Raw genomic sequence first — 11,696 nt, forward strand, 5'->3', positions numbered from 1 at the left:
TTACCGGTTCTACAAACTTTCTGGGTATTATCGCACCCTATGTTTTGTTCCGTAATCCGGTGGGTTGATTTTATAATGTTTTGCTCAATGTTATGGTTGTAAGAGCCACCTGGTCATTCACGGAGCCCTACCTGATTCATCTTAACTGCTAAATGGTATTCCATTGTATGGCTATGGCACAATTTATATACACGTTCTTCTGTTGATAGATATCAGCGCTGATTATGATATGGTTATAAACAAGACTGTAATGGGGCGCCTGGGTGGCTCAGTCAGTTAAGCGTCCAGCCTCGGCTCGGGTCATGATCTCACGGTTTGTGGGTTCAAGCCCCACGTCGGGCTCTGTGCTGACAGCCTGGAGCCTGGAGCCTGCTTCGGATTCTGGGTCTCCCTCTCTCTCTGTCCCTCCCCCATTCATGCTCTGTCTCTGTCTCTCGAAAATAAACATTAAAAAATAAATAAAATAAATAAAGACTAAAAAACAAGACTGTAGTGAACATTCTTGGAATTGTATTTGTGTTTCTAGAGTATAGTCCATTTTCAACCCAGTAAAAACATGTACAGAATAACTGTGTTGAATTAACAGTAACCAATATGTTTGCTCTGTGGTTTAGGTACTGCAATTGCTAAACCAGCAATCACTGTAAGAAATGCCCTTACTTTTTTTTCCCCTTCCATTTTGACAGCTTACAGTTTATCAAGCAAATAAAATCCTACAGAACCGAGGTCAGCACACTTTTTTCTTAAAGGACCAGAAGTAAATATTTTATGCTTTGCCAGCCAAAAGGCAAAATCTGTGCTGTCTTTTATATAAGTACTTTAAAATATAACCTTTTAAAAATGTAAAAGAAAAATTATCTCACGGGCCATTAAAAATTTTTTAGGACCAGGGGCACCTGGGTGGTTCAGTCGGTTAAGCGTCCAACTTCAGCTCAGGTCATGATCTCGCAGTTCGTGAGTTGGAGCCCCGCGTCGGGCTCGGTGCTGACAACTCAGAGCCTGGAGCCTGCTTCAAATTCTGTGTCTCCCTCTCTCTCTGCCCCTCCCCAGCTTGCACTCTGTCTCTCTCTTTCTCTCTCTCTCAAAACTAAATAAACGTTAAAATTTTTTTTTTCTAGGACCAAAACAAAAACAGGCAGCTGAGTGCATTTGGCCCATGGGCCATAGTTAGTTTGCCTATCTCTTGTTATAATAACATCATTCCTTTCTTTGAAATCCAACATTAAAAAGGAAGTCACTTTTAATAAAGACAAAAATAGGGGTGCCTGGGTGGCTCAGTCAGTTAAGTATCCGACTTCGGCTCAGGTCATGATCTCACAGTTTGTGAGTTCGAGCCTCACATCGGGCTGTGCTGACAGCTCAGAACCTGGAGCCTGCTTTGGATTCTCTCTCTCTCTCTCTCTCTCTCTCTCTCTCTCTCTCTCTCTCTGCCCCTCCCCCGCTCGTGCTCTATCTCTGTCTCTCAAAAATAAATAAATGCTAAAAAAAAAAATTTTAATAAAGACAAAAACATAATTTGGCTCACCAGAAGGATCAAAGCAAATATGAGATCACTACCTGGGAAAAATTCTTAGAAACATGTCCCATACCTTAGCTGAATGAATACAACGACTTTGGAGAAACCATTTAATCCTATCCTTAAAATCTACAACAAATTTTAGAAATGCATAGGCTCCTCCCAACTAAGAATTAATTAGACAAGACATGAGATCCGACGAAAAAGTTGAGTGTTGTTTTGCTGCTTAATGAATCATCTCTCCGTTCCTAGTTTATTGATTTAAACACTAGCACACATATCCGAACGATTAGATTTGTTGCCTGAACCGAACCTGACCCGCTTACTTTATGTGTCTTTATCGAACTTGAACAGAAAGTAATTTCAAGATATTTTCTCAAATGAGGAGAATCAACCTCGTTTACCATGGGGTTGAGAAGAATGAGAGCAAACTAAAAATCTGTGGTGGCCAGCCTGAAACTCACAAAGGGGCTGTTAATCCCCAAGCCCATTCAGTAAGCAAGGTTCTCGCAGAGGCCATGGGGTCGGGAAGGCAATTAGACATGGCTTCTGGGCACATTTGTTTCCCTGCCCAGCATTATCCTGAGGAATCATACGCATCCACTTCTCGCACACCTACACACACACACACACACACACACACACACACACACATTCTTCTATCCTTCGCACATACGCATCGTCCCACACGCAAGTGCGCGAGTCTATGCATGTGCTAACACGTGTACCCCTTACCCACACTGCTTTCTGAAATGCACACAGCACACGTGCTTCAGACATACCTATGGCTCTTTTTCACATACATTCACATCTCTCATACCTGTGCTCCTTCCCAGAGACCACCAAATACTTCTCTCCCTTTCACACACACCCGCCTTGTCACACAGACAGTTCTCCCCTCGGGACACGCATTCTCCCCGTGCCCATATTCCTCCCGCTTCTAGCACAGGCAACTCTTTGCCCGCCTCGTGCTTTCCGGCTTACACCCATTTTCCCACAACGTCCCCTCCGATGCGCGTGTACTCTCTCACACATTTTCATATCTACGTGTATTTGCTCATCTGGCCGCACGTACAGATGTATACACAGTCCCCTTCCTTTCCTGCTTTGGCACAAGTGGCATCGGCTTGCGATCACATTTAGCCCAACCGCCCAAGGGAAATGCCACAGAGTGGAATTGGGATGGAGCCTTTGGAAGCCCCCATCTGTGCCTGTCAAGCCGCTTAGAATCATTTGTTATCAGCCTGCCACGTGTTTCTACATAAAGAGCGCTTCTAAATTACTTAAAGTTTAGTCTCTGACAATAAATATTTCTGTAACCTGGTCTGTGTTCACTATCGCTTTCTGTGGAGAAAATGTTCCTCTGGCATAGTAACTGCTTTCAACTTGCTTAAATCCCCCCAATATGTGTGTGGCTAGGTGCATTGGTTCGTTTGCGTCGCCGTGAGAAAGTCCCACAGACCGGGTGGCTTCAACCACGGAAATGTATCATGTCACAGTTCCGGAGGCTAGCAGCCCACAGTTGAGGGGTCAGTCCGGGTGGCTTCGGCTGAAGACTGTGAAGGGGTATCTGTCCCCGTCCCACCATCTCTGGTTTGTGGATAGCTGTCTTCCCTCCATGTGTCTGTCCAAATTTCCTTTCTCCTAAGGACACCAGTCATTGAATTAGGACCCACTGTAGGGACCTCATTTTAGTTTGATTACCTCTGTAAAGACCCTTTCTCCAAATAAGGAGGGTTGGGGGTTAAGACTTCAACTTAAGAATATGGAAAGAAGCAGGAATAAGAAACGCAAGTCAACCACTAATGGTTCAAACCAGTGATGCCAAACTCTTCCTTGATCAGTCGTCCATCGGAACCCTAGATGTGGCCAGGGCTTCGTTTGGAACCTTAAACTCGGATCCACTGCACTCACTCTCTTCTCCACTTCCATTTATTTATTTCGTTAATGTTTATTTATTTGAGAGACAGAAAAAGAGCTGTAGTGGGGGCGGGGCAGAGAGAGAGAGGGAGACACAGAATCGGAAGCGGGCTCCAGGCTCCGAGCTGTCAGCACAGAGCCCGACGCGGGGCTCGAACTCACAGACTGTGAGATCATGAGCTGAGCCGAGGTCGGAAGCTTAACTGACTGAGCCACCCAGGTGCCCCCCTCACCTCCATTTTAGCGGGGATATCGAGCACCCAAAATTCAGATGCCCTTTTCGATGGACTCCCTGAGGCGAAACTGCTCCACCTAGTGGAGAGTCGAGACGCTACACTTCGGCAAATGACAGACCAGCTTGTAAGGCGACCGCTAGCAGGTTGATATCAAATGCGTGGTGGATAAAGGAAAGAGTCAGACGAGCAAAACAAAGTTGGTGCAACTGATACATTTCACGCGGGTAGTGCATGGAAGGTGAACATTTAAGTAGAGCACATCTAACAATGAGACACTAGTAAGCAAACTAGATGGCACTTATATAGAATTCAGGTGGAATGCAATAACTCAACTTGGATGAGACTTTCTTTTAAAACCCGGTTGCAACATAGGCACAGACTAAGAGTTTCACGCTGGACCTTCATAATCAGGAAATATGAAATTATATAAAAGTTTGCGATGCCCTGCTCCCATGTATGTATAGAAAGAAATCACTCTGTATAGAAATATCACTATGTATAGAAATGAATCACTCTGCCAATTGTGCAGCAAGGTTTAATAAGCCACCATCGTCATCGCTAATGGCATTTCCAGAACACAATTACATAGAGCTGAAGACAATATAAATGATACAAATAGTATCACTTGTAGATATTGGGACCCATCACACTTCTTCCTTCTCTTTTTCTCCAAAAAATACCTCTGGGCGTCTGGGTGCCTCAGGGGGTTGAGCATCCAACTTCGGCTTAAGTCATGATCTCGCAGTTTGTGGGTTCGAGCCCCACGCGGAGCTTTGCACCGATAGCACAGCGCCGGCTTCGGATTCTCTCTCCTCTCTCTGCCCCTCCCCCACTCATTCCCCACCCCCCCAAGAATTTAAACCTTAAACATTAAACATTTTTTAAAAAAATAGAATACCTCTTGGGAGTTTATTCCTCTAAGAATGTAATGGTATAATGTACACCATGCACATTACAAATATGTATAAAACACCTGGATTGTTGTCATGTATCCCCAAATCCTATGTATAACTCATGCAACTGACATGTCAGACTTTTAGCCCCAATGATTTAGCATCAGCAAAGAAAAATTACTATTCTGGTGGTTGGTAGCTTCTTGATGTATAACTTCTTTCTATTCAGAAGAACAAGGATGCCTTTGTTGAGAAACTATGAATACAAAGTGAACAGTGCTATTTCTTAAGGGCCAAGTGAAAATTTTATCTGCTTTATCTTACTTTGCACGCCCTTAGCTCTTGCTAGAGGGAGTGTAAATTGATTCAACTTCTTTGAAAGACCATTTGACAATAGGTAACAAAATCACCAGGGCGCCTGGGTGGCGTGGCGCAGTCGGTTAAGCATCCAGATTCGGCTCAGGTCATGATCTTGCAGTTCATGAGTTCGAACCCCGCATCGGGCTCTGTGCTGACAGCTCAGAGCCTGGAGCCTGCTTCAGATTCTGTGTCTCCCTCTCTCTCTGCCCCTCTCCTGTTTGCACTCTGGTCCTCTCCCTCCCTCTCCCTCTCAAAAATAAACATTTAAAACAATCACCACTGCAACAATCACAATCACAATCACCAATCTCTGAGAGCCTAGTGGTTCACTCCTAGCCACTTACCTTTTGGATATACTCACACCTTGTGTGAAAGGAAGTATGCACAAGATTAGCGCATACTGAGTGTTGTCCCTGGTAGGAAAATATTAGAAGTAGCCTAAGTGTCCAGCCTTGGGGAACAGCATGGGGGATTTATGGTACATACACAAAAAAGAGTGAGAAAAACTTTTATTGCATTGAACAATCTGCAAGATATTTTTCTAGGTTGACAAAATTAATGGTATGATTATTAGTGTGCAAACAAGGGTCAGGGGAAAAAACATAGATAAAATATGGGTGCATAAAACATCCCTGCACGAATGCATAAAAAGCTGGTAGAAAGGCCTTTGCTGCTAAAGGACAGAGTGGGAGAAAGATTTTTTTCACTGTTTACTCTTTTGTACCTTTTCACTTTGGGGCCCTATAAATGTATCGCTTCAAAAAACTAATGTTTGGGGGGATGCTCAATCGGTTAAGGGTCTGACTTGGGTTTAGGTCATGATCTCACAATTTGTGGGTTTGAGCCCCACATCGGACTCTATGCTGACAGCTCAGAGCCTGGAACTGCTTCAGATTCTGTGTCTCCTCTCTCTCCTTGACCCCCCGCCCGCCCCGCTCATGGCTCTGTCTCTCTCTCTCTCTCTCTCTCTCTCAAAAATAAAAATAAACATTAAAAAAATAAAATTAAAAAAATTTTTTAATTAAAAATTTTTTAACTAATTATTTAAGTTTATTTATTTTGAGGGGAAGGAAGGGCAGAGAGAGAGGGAGAGAGAGAGAGAGAGAGAGAGAGAGAATCCCAAGGAGGCTCCACACTGTCAGTGCAGAGTCCTACTCAGGGCTTGATCTCACAAACCATGAGAACATGACCTGAGCCAAAATCAAGAGTTGAATACTTAACTGACTGAGCCACCCAGGTGCCCCCAAAAAGAATATGTTTTGAAAAATTTTTAATGTTTTTATTTTTGACAGAGAGAGAGACAGAACATGAGCTGGGGAGGGGCAGAGAGAGAGAGGGAGACACAGAATCCCAAGCAGGCTCCAGGCTCTGAGCTGTCAGCACTGAGCCCAATGCAGGGCTCGAACTTGCAAACCACGAGATTATGACCTGAGCTGAAGTTGGATGCTTAACCGACTGAGCCACCCAGAGGCCCCTAAAACGAATATTTTTAATTTAATTTGCCTTGACCAAAATATCTCAAAAACTTAAAACTATTTTTCAATTTTGGTATCATAAGTCTGAAACAATGTGATTAGTCTCTGACATTAAGCAACTTTCTCTTCTTTTAGGGCAGGTATGGTCTACCTTTTGTATTATATAAATGATATGTAAATACCTAAAAAGATTCCAAGTTAGATAATTGTATTTCTTTTTTCCACACAATTAATTCAAATGGACATTTATGATACATATCCCTACATGCAGAAAATGCAAAAGAAAAATTCAAATAATGCATCTGAATTACTACCAGTGAAACTTTGCTATGATAAGACCTTTAACAAATTGGAACGCCACAGAGTTGTGCAAGATGAATTATCAAAAATATGACAGCCTAAGAACAGGCTTTCCTGAAGTGTATTCCTTATTAATCAAATTTATGAGAATTCCCAATCCTGACGATATAGCATTCTTTCTCCAAAATAAAACTAATTTGGGGCGCCTGGGTGGCTCAGTCGACTGGTTAAGCATCCGACTTTGACCCAGGTCATGATCTCGCCATTCATGGGTTTGAGCCCCACTCTGGGCTCCACACTCTCTCTCCCTATATCTCTCCCTCTCTCTCTGCCCCTCACTCACTCGTGCTCTCTTTCTCTCAAAAATAGATACATAGATAGATAGATAGATAGATAGATAAATAAAATTTTAAAAAACTAATTTTAAATCTACAATATTTAAGAAATGCTAAGAAAATTAGTATTCATACAAAAATCAGGCAGGAAGAAAAATAGAAGTTGCTAAACTTATCAATAACCTGATAATTCTGAATCAAAACCAATCCATTGTCAAAAGTATGCTTGGAAGTCTCATGGCAACATGGTATTATATTTCGGGGTGCTATGCTTTGCTAGACTTCACGTTTCAAGGCAAGCATAGTAAAGGTGTTATTTCTCCCAAGTGCTATTTGGTTGTTGATAATGTAATGTACCTATTGATAGTGAAATATTATGAAGGCATCAGTCCAGGTTTCAGGGCTCATCAGACGACACAGGGGGAGGAGACTGGGGTGCTAGCCTCATCTGGGGGTTCGGGGAAGGCTGTCTGAGGGAGCATCAAAGGGAAATGTTCTAGCAAAGAAAACAAGGTGTGAGAGGGCTCAGCAGGGACGGAAGAAAGCTTTTGAGGGAAGGAATAAAGATCTCTGTGGCTGTGGCCAGAGACAGCAGTGCCCCCCAAAGGGCCCATGATGGGGACAGGGCGTGGGACCTGCCCTCCCCAAGGGCGGTGGGGGAGACAGCCAGGCAGGCAAGTGACCAGCGTGCAGGGGAAATATACTAACCTCGGGTGACGCACGAGCAAGCCCACTGGCAGATTCAAGCAGAGGAGGGATGAGATCAGATCTGTGCCTTAGAAAGATTTCTCCAGCGATGTGAGGTCAAGTCAACCCCCCCCAACCCCCCGCCAAAAAAAGGCGATTGTTAATTTGACAGTGATAGTGTGGCGTCCCTTGTAGGTGGGGGGATGGAAGACGGGGAAATGAATTAGGAAGCAGTGATAAAGGCCCTGGAACAATGAGGAGGAGGGCAGCAGCGGGGCAGTGGGAGTCGGGAGGGGGGAGAAACCGAAGCTCCTGGCCTTTGTTGCTCCTCATTGGAGCCCACTGAGGCGCGAGCCCATGGATCATCTCTCCCACAGCAACTTTTTGACGAGCCTTCATGGGGATTTGCCCTTGTGGGTGGATTTGACTGCGCTTGCTTTTTTGTTTCCTTTCGGAGGCGGGAGACAAATGCGGTTGCTAAGCGGAGGGACCGAATCCGTGAGGCTGGGCCAAGGCTCTCATGGGCTCGTGTCTTCTTGGGAGCCCTCCAGGAAAGCTCGTCCAATTCTGAGCAAAAACCTCCAAGAGTTCACTGCGCCTCTCTTGGTTCCGTGGGATGTCATCGTAGAGCCATTTGCAATCGCTGGAGAGGGAGCTTGGAGGCTGGATTGGAAGAGACCCTGCGGAAAAGGGAAGTTCGTGCAGGTGCTGAAGGTCGTGCGTGCATCGAGGCTTGCAGTCCCTTACCCCTCATGCAACCGAATTGCAGGGACGCTCGCCCCCAGCTTACCAGCGCACAGACTGACGGTCCTAGAAGTGAAGTCACCTGCCAGTGAGGGTTAGTCAAGGTTGTTGTGGGACCCACATGGGCCTGGGGCTGCCTGCCCCTTCCTCCAGGCCACCTTCTCCTCTTCCGGCATCTGTCCATCTGTCCATCTCATCGGTGCTCCTCTCCTGCCAAGTGTGTTTTCTGGCACATCGTCTCACCTCCTTTTTTTTTTTTTTTAATGTTTATTTATTTTCAAGAGAGAGCGCGTGCACACACAGGGGAGGGGCAGAGAGAGACGGGGACAGGGGATCTGAAACAGTCTGTGCTGACAGCTGTGAACCCAATGGGGGGCTCGAACTCACCAACCTCATCCTGACCTGAGCCAAAGCCACACGCTTAACCGACTGAGCCACCCAGGCTCCCCTCATCTCACCTTCCGAAGAGGGTGCTGATCTGGAGAGGAAAAGGCCAGCATTGGAGTTGCAGTTCTGCACCTTTTTGATCTTAGGCAAGCCACTCGACCTCTCAGTTCTGTTCGCTCTCCTGTGAAAGGAGAGGGTTTTGCTACGTGATCGCCAGGACTGCTTCCTGCTCTGACTCAGACCATATGACACACAGAAAACTAACGGGGAACAGTCCTTGCTGGCATCATTTCTCCTCTGCCATCCTGTACACAGGCCCCTTCTTCCTCCACCTGTCATAGGAGGGGATGCACACAGAGAAACTGCAAGCCAGCCGTGGACCAGAGCAGAGGTCTACAGTGTCATCCACAACCTCACCTTGTTTCCCAAGTCACTGTCCTCCAGGGTGCCTCACCCACCCCATCCGTCTATAGCATATGGCTGAGCACATGCACTGTCTCTAAAATCTGCAATTCTGCCGTCTTCCCTTAGCCCCAGCAGGTGACCTAGGCTTCGCAGACCATGGACTCCCTCCACTTTCTGCCAAAACTACCTTCCAGGCTTGCCTGCCTCTGTCCTGACACTGTCCTCCTGTCCCTGCGAGAGTGGGGTCCCTCCTCTGGCCTCTGCTTCCCTCCTTCCTTCTGTATCGCACCCCCAGGAGCGCCCTCAGACTTGTCTCTTCCGTTGGGTTTTCAGCACTTCCCTTCCTCCTATCAACTTCCCTTCCTTGTTATCAACATTGAGAAACTTGGGTCTCTTCCACCTTAAAAAAAAAAAAGAGAGAGAAAGGAAAGGAAGGAAGGGAAGAAAGAAAGAAGGAAGGAAGGAGGGAAGGGAGGGAGGGAGGGAGGGAGGGAGGGAGGGAGGGAGGGAGGAAGGAAGGAAGGAGGGAAGGAAGGAAGGAGGGGAGGAAGGAAGGAGGGGAGGAAGGAGGGGAGGGAGGGAGGGAAGAAGGAAGGAGGGAAGGGAGGGAGGGAGGGAGGGAGGAAGGAAGGAAGGAAGGAAGGAAGGAAGGAAGGAAGGAAGGGAGGGAGGAAGGAAGGAAAGGGGAAGGGAGGGAAAAAACCCTATCCCTTCTTTTAATCTCTAAAGCACTCATAGCCCAGATTCATCTTCCATCTCCCTGGCTACTCTCTTAATTAGTGTTGTTGTTTAATTTAAAAACAAAAGCAACACGTGCTTAAACAGTTGTGATAGTGGGGCACCTGGGTGACTCAGTTGGTTAAGCTTCTGACTTTGGCTCAGGTCAGGATCTCCCCAGTCATGATTTCAAGCCCCGCGTCAGGCTCTCTGCTGTCAGGGCAGACTCTGCTTCAAATCCTCTGTCCCCCTCTCTCTCCCTGCCCCTCTGCCGCACACTCTTTCTTTCTCTCTCTCTCTCTCAAAAGAATAAACATTAAAAAAAAAAAAAAAACAGTTGTGATAGTATTTTCCAGTGCTTTCACCCCTAGCTGTTCTCTGGTTCCACCCTCTGGCTCTGCCCCACCTTCCTGCTCCCTGAACAAATCTTGTCTATTCCCAGACTTCAAGTACCCAGATCACCTCCTTCAGCCCAAGCCTTCCCTTAAACCCGATCAACCCCCAAGCTCTCTGTCCCTTCTACCTCTCGAATCTATCCTTCTCTCCATTTGACTATTGCCGGCACCTTTGGGGCCATCACCAGCCGCCCTTTCAGTGACGGTGACAACCTCTCGTCCATTCTCCTTCCCTCCAATTTGACTCTTTCTGTTTAAGATCTAAAAATGCCTATGCTGGCGTGACAGGTATATGCAGAAAGTTGTAACATCTGGCAAATAATTGGATTACAATGGCAACCTTTGGATTTGATCCTCATTCCCAAAAGGCTGCATTAGAACGATTAAATTGGCTTCAATTTAGCTGGGGTATCACGCACTTGAAAAGGGGCTGGGGATCAGTTGCTTCATCCAAAAAATAAGGGTTTGGGCTAGACCAGTGCCTCGCAGGGTATGCCCAAATCCTCAGAGTTTCTGATTCTGTAGGTCTGGGATAGGGCCAAAAACTTTGCATTCCTAACAAGCTCCCATGTGATGGCGATGTTGCGGTCCACAGACCACACTTAGAATAGCAGTGGACTAGACGATACCTGCGTATTTTCATTTCTTCACCTGCGCTATCCAATATGGTAGCCACCAGATACGTGGCTATTTAAATTAATAGTGTAATTAAATTAAACGTTAAATTAAAATTCAGTTCCTCAGACATACTAGCCACGTTCGAAGGGCTCAATAGCCACGTGTGTCTGGGCACCATTGTGGGGCATGGTTGATAAAGGGAAGGATATGGTGACTGAAGTCCTGCGAGTCCCCACAGGGCCCCCTCTCTGAGCCTCTGTATCTAATCTGCAACGTAGCCTAGAAATATCTACCTCACAGGGAGATGTGTAAAAAAAAAAACACCTGTAATTTCCACGAAATTCCGGTTCCTTTTTTCTTCCTCCTCTGTGCTCCCATAGCATGTGATGCACATTCCAATGGTACTTCTGTGTTCTAGTGATGTGTCTCCCCAGGCTGGGGACAGCTGCAGCACAAAGTAAGGTCCCTGGCAGACTCGATTCCCCTGCAGCACCTCCTCCGTGCCAGGCTCTTGCTCCAACAACGTGTGAATGATTAAGTCTCGCGCTGAAGCCAAGTGTCGTTGCCTGGCTCTCCACAACCGTTCTCGTGCTGTCTTCAGCCCGGAGTCCCTGCCACCCCCATCCTGACCCACACTCCACCTTTACTCACCCAACAGCATCTCTAGCTGGACACAATCTAGGCGGTCTCCAATTATCTTCTCAAGGA

Source organism: Panthera tigris, chromosome A3, assembly GCF_018350195.1.
Source record: "Panthera tigris isolate Pti1 chromosome A3, P.tigris_Pti1_mat1.1, whole genome shotgun sequence".
In the NCBI taxonomy this organism is placed as follows: domain Eukaryota; kingdom Metazoa; phylum Chordata; class Mammalia; order Carnivora; family Felidae; genus Panthera; species Panthera tigris.